This window comes from Bombus impatiens, unplaced genomic scaffold (assembly GCF_000188095.3).
Source record: "Bombus impatiens unplaced genomic scaffold, BIMP_2.2 scf_0318, whole genome shotgun sequence".
Taxonomy (NCBI): domain Eukaryota; kingdom Metazoa; phylum Arthropoda; class Insecta; order Hymenoptera; family Apidae; genus Bombus; species Bombus impatiens.
In genome coordinates, this window is record NT_176737.1 from 77,809 (window position 1) to 94,203 (window position 16,395).

Below are 16,395 nucleotides of genomic sequence, written 5' to 3' on the forward strand. Positions count from 1 at the left end.
GAGCGTTATTGGCCGCCGGTATCGCGACGCCACCACCGGGCTTTATTTCTTTCCTCTATATCCCATTTCTGCTCGATTCTCCATTCCATCCCTCGATTTCCGCCCTTCTACTTTTTCTTTTCCTTCGTTTCATTCTCTTTTTTTTCCCCCGCTTTCTTCCATTTGTCGCTGTATTTTGTTCCTTTCGTTTCTCCTCTCCACGGCGACGTTTCGTTCGAAATACACTCGAGGCGTACGGTGTTTCGATGGCAGAGATGTACTCCGTGCCGACGCAGACGACGATGGTTTTTGCGGAAACAAACGATACGCCAGCTGAAAATGCTTTGACGAAAACGGCGGAGTGCTTGTCGAACGGTTGAGTTTCGGATTGATGGTTTTGGAAGCGTGGATGTTGAGCTCGAGAGGTTTTTTTTTTTTATCGCGTTTCTAGAGACATCACAGCTTTGTTGCGTTTACCCTTTATTTTAGGCTGGATGCTTCTCCGACGTTTTACTTGTATTTTAAGATAACGTTGAATACCTTGGAATCATTGTGTTTCCAGAGCTTTGAAGTTAGCTGGAAACTGTGTTGTGTAGAGGGTAGCAATTGAAATGCGAGCAGAAAATTTGTGTCGCGAATTTAAAATAAAATGCCTGATGCAGAAAAAAATTCTCTACTTTTAGTTTGATACTGCAATTAGTTGTATATTTTGAGTGTCAAAACGGAAAGCCGAACGAGAAGGCCATTTGTAAAGAGAGATTGAAGAAGTTCGAGATGCAGAAAGAACAAAAATTACAATTTTTAAAGTGTCTAAAAGTAAAACGAGGGATAGATAGGAAGTCGTTAATGTTTTATGACAAAAGAACGCTTCGGTAATTGGAAATATTTCAATTCTTTAAAAAATGCGGATACGCTTTGTTCGAAGAAGCATAGTATTATGTTGGACGCATAGAATTTTGCTCTTTGCCTAATAAAATTCATTGAATGAAAGCTTGATTAATTATAATTTATCGAACCGCTACGTATCAATTTACGGATTTATTAATACCATTCAAATAATTCTAACTCGATCTCTTTTATCCCCTCTCCCTTCATAAAAAAAAAGAAAAACAATTAATACGGAACGTCCTAATTTCGTTAAATTAAAGATTCGCAGTGTAACAGCGGTCTGTTCGCGTTCCACGTGAAATATTGAAAGAAAAATAATTACGATATAGTCTTGTTTAACAATGCTTCACATCCACGATGAAATGGAATTGGTCACAAAAGTGAAGCGTCGAGAAAGAAAGCATCGGGTGAGCTTCTTCACATGGAGCCTCAGCTAAAAATGGAAACGCAAAATTGAATATCAAACGTCAGATACAATCGTCGGTTTGATTCCACAAAGGAAGATTCTTGATCAAAGCTGCGATGGAACAAAAGACCATCCAGCGCTGCGTATTGTTCCGCTATGTTAATTAATTTAATTAGCATCGAAGCGCGGATTAAATCAAGATACCAGTCTTTGTCAGGAAGTCAGCTTTCGGCCGTTTTCCGAATTAACGAAATTTCCATCCCCTTTGGGAGTGAAGAATGTCGAGCGTACTCAGAACGTTGATATTGATGTGTTAATTATGACAATTATTGTGTTGCGATGCTACGTTTAGAATTATTTCATTTTCTTGCCACGTTCGTATTAATTTAATATTACTGCAATAATTTTACTTAAATATTTTTTAATTTAAATCTTCCGGCAAATGATAACGCATAGTAACAGCAAAGATATAGAAAACTTAATCTAAAAATTGTCTCTCGTTATTACTTTATTTTATTTTTACAAACACAGTTATACATTCGTCTGGTAACGTCACCAAGAAATATCGTTTTAAAGTAATATCTTTGTTTTCCAAACTTACTAAATAAATTATACATATATACGTCACGATAGAAAGAGATTAAGGGCCGAGAAAACGTAACAACAGTATGATTAATTACATCTGTAGACACTGCTGCTCGAATTTATTAGTAAGAATCAATTAAGAAAACAATTAATTACCTTCGTCTTTGGAAGAAGCGGTTATCTATCCCACTCGCCCACCCCCTGAATTAATACTTTCCATTTCTCCTACGTTCAAATCTAATTTATGTATAAATCTACAAGATAGGGTATCTCTATATATATATCTCTGTCCATTTAAAACAACTGACGTATTTTTAACTCATCCATCCCTCGGCTTTACAACACAATTTCTCATTCGTTGTCATATTAATACAATGGCAACTTAAATCTCCAAATAAGATCAAAGAACTTTCATCTCTATTTCTTACATAAACATAACATTTTCCATGCCGTATGCCGCGAAGATTATCTGGTTTTACAGAGGCTTCGCTGTGATCTCACAGTCGCCTAGCTTTATCCGAGAGCCATCGACAGGGATGAATTAAGCGCAGTCAGTCGCGCGATACTTATTTTCCCTCTGGTTGATTGATAGCGTCGTGTAAGGGAACGATAGTGGACGTTAACGATTCTCTCCATCTTCCCGCAATATATTCCACAGACCGTTGATAAAAAGCCCAACTATCTATCGCCAGACCTGCCCTCGATCCACGATTTTGCGCCATTGGCTCCGGCCTCGTATCCATTACCTCTGCCCCAGAACGTCAGCGTAGCTTTTTACCAGGACAAACGCCAACACACGTTTATGACTTCAGATCGTTTCTTGCCCCGTACCGTGCAGTACGGGATTGTTAATTCACTGGCTGGTAAGTTTCTTGTGAAATCTACAGGATAAAACAATTGGGTTAGTCGTGATATACCCGACACAGCTCGTGCAAGTTTGCTACTTCTGAACTGAATTTAAGTAAAACCACCCCAAAGGTGGTTTCTTTCGAGATATTGTAGGATATTGCCAAATCTGGCCTGGTTTCACCTGTTGCAGATTCCGTTTCTTCGATCATTTCGAGAATTTATATCTAATAGGATTCTATAAGAAGGGAAGGAGAACAAATTTCATGTTTTTATGTTGTAATCATTAATAATTTTATTTCTACGGACGTCACTTGAAACGTCCGTCGAATTCGTAATCTGATTAGAAAAACTTCCATGGCAATTTTACACCTTCAACAAAACTCACCAGGGCTGACGTTATTTGAAATCCAAGATTATTTTCTTCGACCCAGTTACTTAACGACTGGATTATGAGAAAATGAAGAAGTCGATTTTACTTGAGCTTTAATTAAAGATCAAACAGTTGTTGAAACGAAAGAGCGTAGTATAACCGGAAAATACTAAGGATTATTAGCACCGAGCATCTATTACGAAAAATAATACTGTTTCTACAAGTGTCCAAGTATTATTTTAAAAAATAGTTAAAAATGATTACAAAATTAATCTAAATCGACAATTAATTTAAAACAGCCAAAAAATTAAATTGTGCCAAAATATTCACCGTTGTATAGGATTAAGTTTACAAATGTAAACGTGTACTTATCGAGTTTCGCCGGAGGGAAACTTTCATAGTACGGCGATTTCGGACAGGATGGATTTTCGGCTAGTTTCTACCAGTCGACAAGATGTCGCGAAATACCATGAGACTGACAGCCGGCTGACGACGAATTGTTTTCACCCGGTCCTGCTCGGGCTCGCGATCGATCACTGCGCAAACCGTAAACGATTGCTTTGGTGAATATTTTAAATCGTTCTGGCCCTTCGTGACGTAGACATTTCATGCATCATCGATCGCCACTATTAATATTGATTGACCATAGCTGAAGCTTTAACGAGCATTTCCTCCCAGCGCAGAGTACAAACATGTTTATACATTGTTTTATCGAAAGAATTCGTTGATTGATTTAGTTGGCGAGTAACGCAGAGTGGGATTTTAATGTGGTTCGTTTGAAAATGTGTGCTCATTTGTGGTATAGGAATATTTTTTAGTACAGTGTTCTTTGAACGTTTTAACCATTTGTTACGTAAAAGTCTCCTTAATATTTTACCAATGAAGAAACTAATGAAAAAAATGTAGATAAAATTTAAAACATGATGAATTATTAGGTATTTCATAAGATTGTACAAAATATAATTTAAACTTCAAAGGGTTACAGTTGCCATAAGAAATCTTGATCTATAAAAATGTGTTTTGAACGTTCGACAATCGTCATAATTTTGATTAATTCGCGAATGAATAATAATAGTACGATGCTCGACCTATTTTGCAACAAATGTTTAAAAAATCATGTGCATTTGTACAAATATTCTTTTTATACCTTGTCACTGATGAACATGTATTTTTAGATGTTATTTTTATTGTATGCGCGTACCTCCGTGTTTTGGTGGAGTGTATTGAAAATAAACAGCGATTTGAAATTGTATCGGAACAAATAAACGTTCTGTTGTTTGCTCAAGTGAAAAGGATTCTTCGTATAACGCAACGATCCACGTTCTTGTGGAAGAGCTGGAATATATCTATATATATTACCGCAAAAGTGCAACGAAACGATGAATATCCATCAAATACTGGCTCGAATATTTAGGTATATTTAGATGCATGTATACGCGATATTTTCCCTCTATTTTTTGATGATAATTAATTATAATATTACCTTTCATATTCTGACACTGACGCATCTATCAATTCATAACGTTTTTCCTTAAATAATTACCATTTATATATCATCGAGATAGATCAGCAAATTATACTTTTGTCATATTTAAATTTTATTTTATTCGCGAATACCCTACAGAATAATAAAAATTTATCGCTATTTTATGTTTGCGATACTAAACGATAGAATAAAAAATGTAATTTAATTTCGAAAGCTGCACGGATTTCTTAAGAAACCCAAAGGTTTCAGAAATTCCGCAAATTCTTTGCAAAACTTTCCCACGTACCATTTTTTTCATTAAAATCGTATATCGTTTTTCAATTTTACTTTTTAATCATTTCCACGTTGATGTGCCTTCTTCTATATTATATTTGAGAACTTTCCCTCGTATCTATCATTGTGTGTTCGAGACGAGGAAGAGAAGGAAACCAACGTTCGATATTATTTTCCTTTTGATATCGAAAGTTGCGTTAGCTGGCCGTTATATGCAATATGTTCGTCGTGGAAGGTGTGTTTGCTTGTACAAGCGACGTTGCGGAAGTAGCGAGATTGCCTCGTGCTCGTCCGCTGGAAGTAACATCTTCGAGAATATCTACTTCCTGCGTGAAACAATATCATTCGATACGAGTTACGAAATTTAACTTTCGTACTTTCGCGCTCTCGCGATTAAAGAAATGACGTAATTGTAACTACAGTCAAGCGATTTCCAACTTTTACCTCTACAAAGCTATCTTTCCATTCGTCAAAGTAAATATTTCCACAGTGAACGATCTTCAGCTTTCGTTGCAGCGTTAAATATCTTTCGTTCAAAACATTCGATGGTCGAATCGTTTTCAAGCAAAAACGGCGAATATTCCACGGCACTTTTTATCATGTTACTCGGTTACATCGTATCCTTTTCAGCTGTCTCCGCTTTTATTTCAGTTTGAACGTGTGCTCTTCGTAGGCACGGTGGTTCCCTACTTATTTTTATAGGCCGTAAAAAAGAAGGCGGCTCGGGCAAGTCGGCAGAGTGTTCGGGCGGAGAACTTTGGAATTTTCGTTGCGCGGGTATTCCGGAATCAGCGCGGATTAAAAATTAAAGCGAAAGCCCGGCCACAGTAATAAAAAGGGAAGAGGAGAGGAGGGTTTGAAGGGATGGCGGCGATGAAAACATAAAGGGGAATTAAAAATATAAGTGCTCTCTGTAAAAGAAGGTCGAGCCGCGGTAAAAGTAAGCGGCGCTTGCAGGAAAAAAGGAAGAAGTTGGCGGAAGGGTTGCCACGAATAAATATAGGAACGCACGGGAAAATACGTTTTCGCGCGTTGCTACAAAGAACGCAGTTCTGAATGGTACAGCCTGAACAATTTCAAATTGCATCGCTAACGCCTTGTTAAAAGAAATACTTCTGCCGGTGGCCTTTATTCGCTTCCAACAGGCATAAATATCTTTCTTTTCACTGGACATTGTTTCTGCTAAATAACGCTGTAGTGAAAAACGCATTCCAGCGGAATTGGTAGTTTTTAGATGCTTTTTTCCGCTCCTTTTTTTTTCAAAAACATTTTCCAACCAAAATTACAACAATAGCTTGCACATCACGTAACATGGCATATAGGATACGCGAATTTATGAATTTGTTCAGCTTTTGAAATATAGCTGCAGAGATATCACGCTGAAAGCGTCAGTTGCTCGAACCAAGAATTTTTCAGTTTCAACCCGAGTTATTGAGATTAATTTTACATAAGTCAACCTCTCCGATTTATCGTCGTCAGCTAAACAGAATTTACGACCTGGCAAAATTCAAAAACGACAGATCAGGCTGTACGCGACGCTCGGTAATAAAACCAAGGATTGCGATGAATTTTAAATTAGGGAGAACGTCTAGTATCGCGTATTTTTGACATCGTTCCATAACTCGATTACTGTCGCTGTTCTGTTACTTTTGGAGGAATTTTGTTATCGTAACTCTGAGACGATGAAAATGGTAGGAAGTTAAAATATAATGTATATAGTGTATATAATTTTATTCATATATATAATTACAGAGGTATAATTTATTCAGTAATATAACTTATAGTATTGCTACTATCAAATAGCATAATTAAATGTATATAATTATATTAAGATTTCTTAGAAAAATTTCGTTTGTACCTATCTAAGGGTTAATCAGTGTGACCGATCACTTTTCAAGCAGTCGACCCATCTGCTCATCTTTAATGCTTTTAAACAAATTTTCCATTCATCTTCTAACAATTTCTAACTATCCTAAGAACAAAAGGCATGTTGATCCAGGAATAAAAAAAATCCTCGTCTCTCTGAGCTCTCAACGACGATCGTTTCAACGTTAAATGAGACCAGGGAACGACCAGTGCGTTGGTCTACGTACACGTTAGCGCATTGAAACGGAAAGATTCTCCCCGTGATACCTAGCTGGAATGCATATCGTGCGCGGAATTCTCTGCATCCACACGCAGAATCGCATTTTCATGTTTATTGCAACATGCATTTAGCGAACGGTGTGTGCATCTGCAGCGCGGAATGATGGCCCACTTCAGGAGTACGCGTGTTCATACTCCAGGCTCGAGTCCGTACTCCAACACACATGTGTACCAGCGCATTCATTCACAGTCGCAAGTGCCTCTTCCGTGCACGTGTCTTTTTGTACGTTTAATTGCATAGATGCATCGCGAATGCAGATGGAGATGCTGCGGATACTCGACATTGAGACGATCGATCAGCATAGAACGTCGAACAACTGTCAACGAGATGCTGTAAGCGTTTCTAGAGACGCAATGATCAGGATTCTGTTTTAATTTATTCTTGAAAAGCTGTTAAACAACTATCGAATATTCGATGACTTGGAAATATCTGTAATAACGATAAAAAATTGATTTTCTTAATCCGTAATTCTTTAAATCTGGAATTATATTTTGAAAAATCTACACGATATTCTCGCTCTTCTTTTCTTTAGCTCTGCAAATGTGTGTGCTTATTGTGCAGCAAAGTTGCAAAGAATAATAGGAAATTGGCCACGATCTAAAATTTTGATCAATGTACAGACCATACCAATATGTCCACCGAACTCTTTTATGAATCTTCCCTTTCCACGGTAGAATATTACCTGTCTGCGTAATTATAAAAATGTCAAGCGACGAAACCACGAATAGGTTTTTCTTTTCAATGTGCAACACGAAATGATTCAGTTCGATTTCAGCGATACGTAATATCGCGGTGTGGACTAATTAAAATGTGTATTCTATAGCCAGATATTTTTATTACTTTATCGCGTATTTTCCGTGAAACCTCGTACGCAAAATACACTTATTGATCGAAAGTTTTGCATCATTCGTTTCTTGTTGAATATTGTATTTCACGTGCCCGAGAATTACGTCAATGGTGTTTTGTTCGCGTTTTAATTGGATACGGTCATGATCGTAAGTTGCAATTCAGTTTCATCTGTTCTTGAAAATCATCGAAAAAACTGAAATGTCGCGTATCGCGATTAAAAAACATTAACGTTTTAAAACTTTCCGATGAAATGAACTTAAAAATTATCGACAGTATTGCGAAATTTCAGGTTCTATATGTTATTTGAATTCCATTACGTAAATCTTTCATGATGCTTGGTAAATGTAAGTAAATATTGCAGTGGTCAAACAGATGCTGTTTACGTAGAATGATATCACAAATTCGCGACTACATATAATGTTATCTTTTCCTATATATGTAAATATTCACGTAAAATAGCTATTTTTTCCCTGAATAAATATTTCAGCAAGATGCATATGTCTCACAAATTAAGAATGTCAATAAAACATATTGTTTTTTTTCTTTTTTCTTCTTTTTTTGTCATCAATACATGACAACAATTATCATCGTAAAATAGTTGACCTTCGCGTCAATCAAGATGTCACGTAGAAAAACACAATAACGAATACTGTATTTTAAAGGAGACATCAAACGGTGACCGGTATCCAAGCTTTAATCGTAAAAAAAGATACTACAAGTTGTTACACGGAATCGTTTCGCTTTATACATCTGTTTATACTTTTTACGGTAGGGACCACTTCAAGAGAAGGGTTGCTTTTTCTGTTCGAAAAACAGGTCAAGGGACCCGTAGCGGCCTCTTTTCACGGTTTACGCACCGTTTTCATTATGCAGTCGTTAAGGTTCACTGCAGCCTTTTATGGATCCTCGTAAAAGGTGCACGTGTATTCGGGCCAGAAAACTTTCCGCGCGTGTTAAATTCTCGCAAGTTCTGTGTTTCGACATTCGTTCGCCAGGGACTCTATTTTGTTCCTCCCTTTTTTTTTTCTCTGTTTCTTCTTTTTTTCTTTTTTGCTTTTTTCTTGCCACGATAAAACCATACAATTGCCAACCACTCGTTCGTACAGTTTTACGAAGGTTTAATCGATACCATCAAGTTTACCAACGCACTATACTGATTAATTTACGGCATCGACGAAACTCCAGTCTCGTCATTTGCAATATTTGTAAAGCCTCTAAAATATATTTTCTACTGTTTAACGTTTTCCATGTTTGTCCAATATACGTATCATTTTAAGCTCTCTCCCTGTGAAAAGCTCTCGCTTTGTGTAATTTCGAAAACACGCCTGTATGTTGATTCCGTTACAACGATAAGTTTGAATTTTTACGTAATATTCTGACGATGCAAATACTCAATCATGAAAATTAAGTGATATACAGTTGCACACGGACCATACGATAACTGTTCAAATACTTTCGCGACCCACTGTGTTTCAAAAATCCTCCAGACTTTTCCTAGATTCTGAATTCTACCACTTTTTTAAAAATCCGATTTTTCTTCAATAAAATAATGTTTCATATTATGCAGATTAGATTAGTAGATTAAAGAAGTGGAAGGTAAAAGGTTAAAAAATATATATTAAAATTGAAGGAGAGAATTATTCCGAGGTTTTTCGTCGCTCATCCTTCGTCGATTTCCTTCCCATGATTCAGGGTTCCTAATTATACTATCGTTTCTTACATAAACTGTGTTCGTGTCTCGCGATACATTTATAAACGCGAGTTGTTTTCAGTATCCGCGTATTGTGCAAATCCGCGGAATGTAAATATCGGCGATATTTGGAAAGCCGGATATTTATAGATCCGTCTGTTTGACGTGGAAATACGTATATTCCGGCCGGAAAATCAATCGACCATTCGCGACCAAATCGAACAGACGAGTGAACAAACGTAGCTTACGTACGAAACATCGTCTTTCTTTTTCCATGTGTCCGTCGAGGTTATCATATCGGATAACCTTTTTCCACTGGACGAAGAGAAAGCGACAAAGTCATCCAAATAAACGGCGTACTTTTGAATAACCATGTTGAAGTTGTAGTTGGGAGCACGACGCTGGTGAAATCGATTTTGGCTTCAGGGATTTAACATAGCAAGGCGAGGCCACTACATGGGACCACAGGTCCGTCAGTGATCAGATTTAACGATAATGCTAGATAATTAGATTCCACCTCTAATTCCCGTTACCAATCAAGGAATTATCAGCGGCTGGTAATTACTGGCTAAAATTACCTATTCTCTACAAATATCTTCGTCTCCGTTCTCTACTTATCAGCGTGCCATTCCCGGTTGGCCACTTTTTGAGAAACGATAAGTAATTCCGAAATGGGCTATTGCAGTACGTAAGTTAGATCGTACATCTCCTAATCTCTCAATGGGCAAATGTTATCTTCCTTCCTCGCTGAAATTTCGTGAGATTTTAAAAGAGTCAGATGGGTATATGTTTGATAACACGTTCAATCGTAACTTGGAGTTTACAATCGATGCAAGTTTCATGATTTATGGTTCATCATTTTTTAAATTAACTATCAGATACTCTGTTCTAGGTAATCCTGTCGTTAGAACATAAAAGATCACAAATTTATGTTCTAGCTGTAGTATTTAACTTCCAGCTAATAGTTCAAAAGTAGATATCGTACATATCTCATGGAATAAATGGCATTTGTATTTTGTACAGAAGTAAAAATAATTATCAAACTCTACATCCAGAAATTAAAAATTCTCTTTTGTTTTGTTAAACACGTAGTAATATGTAGCAAAGAAAGACAGGAAACACTTCTTAACGTTTGAAATATTTTTTAAAGCAGTTCATCAGATTTTTCAAATTCTGACAAAGGAAAAGAAAATTAGATTTGTCAGTATTGACAATTCGGACCCTCCCTTTGTCTCTGGGAATTCACGAACAAACTTTAGCGACAAATGAGGCTGGCGCGAAAAGCGCGCTACCGACAATTATTTCTCATGCATTATTTATTCCAACCGCGACACAAGGGATTATGATGGGATAGGGTTGCTGCATTTTCAGCGTTCCGACATTTTTGCAGGTCACGGCTTAATGCGGCAGAACGCGTGAAAAATTATCGTTGCACACCGGACAATGCACGGCTACGATGTTTTGCATGATCTGTAAAGTGCTCGAAGGGCCGAATAATTAAGACCAGCAAAATTCACGGCATCTGTTAGCCCTATTGCTCCATTTCCTTTAACTAAAGTCTCGTCTTTCTTCTCTGAACGACGTAATGACATGTCGCTATCAAACGAACCAGCGAAACAATTCAGCGAAAAAATACGTAGGATCATTTGACTATGTGTTACTTGTTAGAATAAATGAAAAGAAGATGTTTGTTGTCGTCGTGTTAAGCGATCGTCTTAAGAATCAGAAGAAACATTTCGCAATTTCCAAATAGCAGTTTTATAATACGATGAAGAATCATGCAAAGATCAATACAGCATCGATCCAAAAAATAATATAACTCATATAATATGAGCAACAAACTCATAGCCTCAACTCCTTGATCGTATTGAAATTATTAAGTGATTGTACGAGTAACATCGAGACATCTAATTAAACGACAGTTAATTTTATAAATTCGTAGAAAGAACAAAAATGATCGTATTAAGGTAACGTATTAAGAAACACAAAACAATATTACGAAACCGTCTAAATGTACATATGCCGCATAAGATGGACTAAAACAGACAAGGAACGTCGTTTATTTCCGAATATTCCCAGAACGTATTCTACGAGATATCCTGGCAAGTTAATCGCAACAGGAGCGAGTTACCCGGCCGTATGAATATTAAACGGTTTTTGAGCTGTTGTACAATTGCCGCGTCCTCTGTGGCCTGTTAAGTATACGCGCGGCTGCGAGACCGTGTATTTGTCTAGTAAAATTAGCGATGCAATTATGCACGGGAGCCGAGGAGTGACGCTTCGCTTTCTGAGACACAGGCAAACCCAACGGGACGCGAATGAAATGCGACCGACCGACCCACCAAACAACGTTGGCCAATCGCGAATGTATTACTCTGCTCGCATATTGTTACCAATTAACCACTCCCCGGGTGACGAGCGCTGGACCACCCATTAAAATGCATCGCAACGCTCTCGTTAAACTTTTAACGGTGCAGTAGAACGAAGAACGGCAATTAAAAGATAGGTGTTGCAAATTACGACTCCGTTGTACCATGTGGTTACCGTGATAAATGCATTTCCAACTACGTAGTACTTTTCAAGTCAGTGGTACATTGATTCCTTCTTCTTTCGTTTTTTAGAAACATTGATATTCAATGCGAAGTAATGGAAGCGAGGAAATTCAAAAACTATGAAATATAAAATATAATATATTGCATGATTGTGTACATAACATTAGATTTGTAGGAAATGAATTTCGATATTGGTCATAAGATCTACATAAGGAGGATAGATCGGTCAGAGTAAAATTTAGAAAATGTACGTAGACAAAAATTAGAAAGCAAAAACTTATATCGATTATTTCTCAGTATCTATCTCGCCATTGAAGTTCTCGATTTTGCAAAATTTTTTTTGCAAAAAGCTATCGTACGATCAATCTGAACAAGATCTGGAGCTTAGCGCGATATCAAAATACTTTAGCGTTAACGCGAAACCATTCCCAGAGGAGCATTTAGGATGTCACAGTACAGAGAAGATATCAGAAGATGGTTACAGAGAAGATAACACGCGCGTGTTTGCCACGATCGGCTATGCAATTATGCGCACTCGTCCTGGTGGTCGACGTCGTCATCGTGACGCTTCGCTTTCTGAGACAAGCTACAGCCGCAAGGAAGGGAAGGGCGAAACTCCGTCGCCCTCGGATGTGCGAGAGGCGAATGCAATCGTGACGGGGTCGTGTACCAGCTCGGCGTACTCGGTTAAGTACACTTTATTAAGCATGCCGTCTGCGCGTTGCATCACCCACTTACGTGGTAAATGGAATTACAAACGCATCCCGCCCACCGCCCGTGGATCTCCGCTTGCGGCTGACACCTTCTGCGCGCGGCTTACGCGTACACACGTTAAACCGACGATCGCGGAGGCGTTATATTTGCGCGATCCTCCACGGGTCTGCCTGCGGCTCCGCGCGAAATTGCTCCGCGTGCTCGCGAATTAAGTACCGTCGAGCGAATCGAGTCGCTATTCTTCGAGGATGATAGATGTTGGACCGATTTGAAGATCGATCGAGATGGTTTGGTTAATTTGGTTTGCATGATCGTTGTTGGAAAATGGGAAGAAGTTGAACGATGGTGGTTACTAGCGTATCCGAGGACGAGGTATTTTTTGGATTCCTGATATCAGATTTTGGCGATGTTGAGTTTGAAGTTAGCACTTTTTAATGCTAGAACATTACCATTTATTTAAAGTGACTGATATCGGAATTTGCGGGTTTTGCGATTATTAAGAATATGGCGAGTTTTTGGTTTACTTGTTACCAGATAGGTACTCGTTATACACGATCTAGCAGCGTAACAGTCTATACTTTGATAATGCAGCATCTCATCGAATAAAATCAGATTCAACGTTGAATTCCGATATAAGGAAATACAATTTATCATTCTGTGGGGAGAATAAATATTCTCAGTTTGCTGGATTCGAGATTCGGGATTCGAACCCGGATTTTCTTCTTACCAGGCTGATACCTTCCCAATGAAGCTGTCTAGGCCGTCAGCGAATACCTTCTCGTAAATCGCTAAGAGTCGCTATCGGCTACCTACGGTTTTCATATTTTATTCATAATCCATAATGCAAGTATGATTCAGAATTACAATTCAAGGTCTAAGAACAAATTATTATCCCATAAAACCACGTAATCTGCACTCGAAACAACTACTTTTTCTGCGTAATTCAACACATTTCATCGCAGTCGCTTTCCAAACCATCGATCAGACCAGACCGCGAATTCTTGCCTGCATAAACGATCGAAAATTAGTCGGTGACTGGCTCAAATAAACTATAATTGAAGGTGGGGGTCGTTGAAAAGGCTACGGACGAGAGAATTGAAAATTCCGCGGCGTCGGCGCCGAATTCAGTTTCGGTCGAGCGAATTACTCGCGGAGGACGCGAGGCGCGGCTCGTTTATCAAATTCGCTTGGTATGCGCCGCATCAAAGACAGAGCCGTTGATTTATTAAATTGCGGCTGGATGAAACCGTGGCTGTGCCGCCGAAAGAGGAATCTATTAAACGGCGGATTCGACGTCACGAGGCGTCGCCTACGTCGCCCGACGTCGTCGTCATCGTCGTTGTCATGGGTGGGGGCACGCTCGAAGACAAAATTATTAAAGTTCGCTGTATACACATTTATCTTCCGTCCGATGTTTGCGTCGCTGAGACGAGATAGCTCGCGCGCGCGAGAGAGAAGAGCTTCTTCCGGTAAATACGGCTCCATCGAAGGTGATGAAAAGCGACTTGTTTACCTCGTCGCTGCGCCCCGTTGACTTCCGGGACAGCGACGAAAAAAGTTTCACGGGGTGGGAAGAAAGCGGAGCCGCGTGTACTTAGGGCGGTTTCGACGAGGAATCTTTTATTTTAAGACGGGGAAGTTTCGCGAAGAACCCATCGTCCCTTCTGAAGATGGCCGGCACGAGCATCCGCTCGGGTTGTTTGCGTTACGGTACATGGGAGGGTGGCTCGAGAGTCGATGCGTTGATTGTTCAACATCGTGAAATTGGATTCGTTTTTGGATACAGATGATGGGTGGTACTAGGGTTGTGTTGGCTCGTTGTATCGAAGGGTAGTTTACAAGCTATGATGTTACAGGCAGAGGTGTTGTTGAAGAGATATTCTTCTTCGAAGACGCTGTTCGCAAAGGAGAATTGTCGTACGGCGATATGAGTATGATATTGCATAAACATTCTGCATAAACTGTACTTTTCGAGTAAATGGAAACTTTGTTCGTCACTACGGTTAATTTTCGTTTGTGTAAATATAATAACAAGACAATTATCATTATCAGTTAATATTCATCGATTGCCCTCGTAAGCTTCGTCGTCTTAATCTCAAGCTTGAAAAGATAAACAGCATCCACATTTATAGCGGGAGATGTGTTCTCTCGACTACTTGATACGAAGATAATTAGATCCTACGCAAAACTTCCACTTCTCTGTCTCTGTCTCTCTCTCTCTCTTTCTCTCTCTGCTCTTTGTAGCTAAAGATAAAGTAGAACGATCCGTACTTGTAGAATTCCAGCGCAACGGTCGTTCTTGGAACAATCATTAATTAGATTCGCCATGAAACAAGAATGAGAGGGGAAACTGGCCAGATACGAAGGAAGATGAACGCAGGTGTGGCTGAACCAGCACCGACGATTCAACGAAGAGCAATGGGGAGTGATAGAAGAGAGAAGAGAGAGCATGTTTCTCCTTGAAAGTAAATCGGAGGAGTAGGGCTGTTCCTCGGCCGGAAATGAGGCTTGCCAAGTACAATCTCCGGTCAGAGAAGGCCTCTCCATTTTGTTCTTTGTGATGTGTCCGCCATAATTGAAAATGTCGTCGCGGACTCAAGGGACTTTGCGCCGTGTGCTCCCTTTCTTCGAGCAAACTCCATCGTGGCAGACCATCCACCGGTCCACCTCTCTTTCAAGGCCGAACTGTGTTATTATCGTCAAAAGACACAATGGTCCCGTAAACGGATACGAGGCAACCTAGTGTTTAGTTCCCGAGCCTCGCGGTTCGTTACCGTTTTATGCAAATATCCTTCTCGCGATTGTGCAAACACTGTTTCTTGTTATCAAAGAGGGATGTTTTCTCCTTTTCTATTTTAACGATTCTTAATGGAGAATTGGTGGACTACATTAATAGCAAACAGTGTGCTTTTGTCGGCTTTGTTAATAGTTAGCGGTCGGGCGTTCTTGCAAATTTTGTATACATAATTGAAGAGATGCAAGCAAGAAATTTGCTTTATCTACTAAATACTGCAATGATTACTTCGTTTTGAATAGTTCATGTAGTTTTGTACACCGTATACTATGTATATCCTATACATCTCTGCGTCTTTAAGTTCGTCGAATAAACATCTACAGTCTAGTGAATAGAATTTGATTTTCATTGAACTGTTCCTTAGTACTTTTGCTATGATATCTTTGACAGAAGTACGAACCTGTAAACGCGAAAGCACCGGGTTATCCGTTTCACTACATTCGATAAAATATTTTATTAATACGCCTCTAATTTAATATCAATTCAGAAAAAAATACTTTACAATAGAAGCGTATAAAAGGAAGAGCTCTGTCCAAAAAAGAATCTCTATATCTGAAACAAGTCAGACATTTTTTACTCGTAGCCAATCGATACTCTAGATCGTTTCTTCGTGGTGGAATCGATCGGTGGTGACGGGCCAATCGGCCATTAAGTATATCTTGTCTACTGATCGCAAAAAGAGACGCGACAGGCAATCAATCTTCGATAAGTCGATGCTTCGAAGAAACAGCCGCTCGGTTCTATCGAACGTTCTCGATCGTACGAAGAAACTGACGCGCGTGTAAGAGCGAAATCTCTCGCGAGGTGTCGCAAG

The 16,395-nt window shown here is 39.0% G+C and overlaps 1 protein-coding gene across 1 annotated transcript in view; it reads left to right on the forward strand.

Moving 5' to 3' along the window:
• The window catches only part of LOC100746455, a gene marked incomplete at its 5' end in the record, with an annotated part of 240,012 nt that overhangs the window by 74,484 nt on the left and 149,133 nt on the right, over positions 1-16,395 (forward strand). The gene's annotated exons all lie outside the window — the stretch shown is intronic.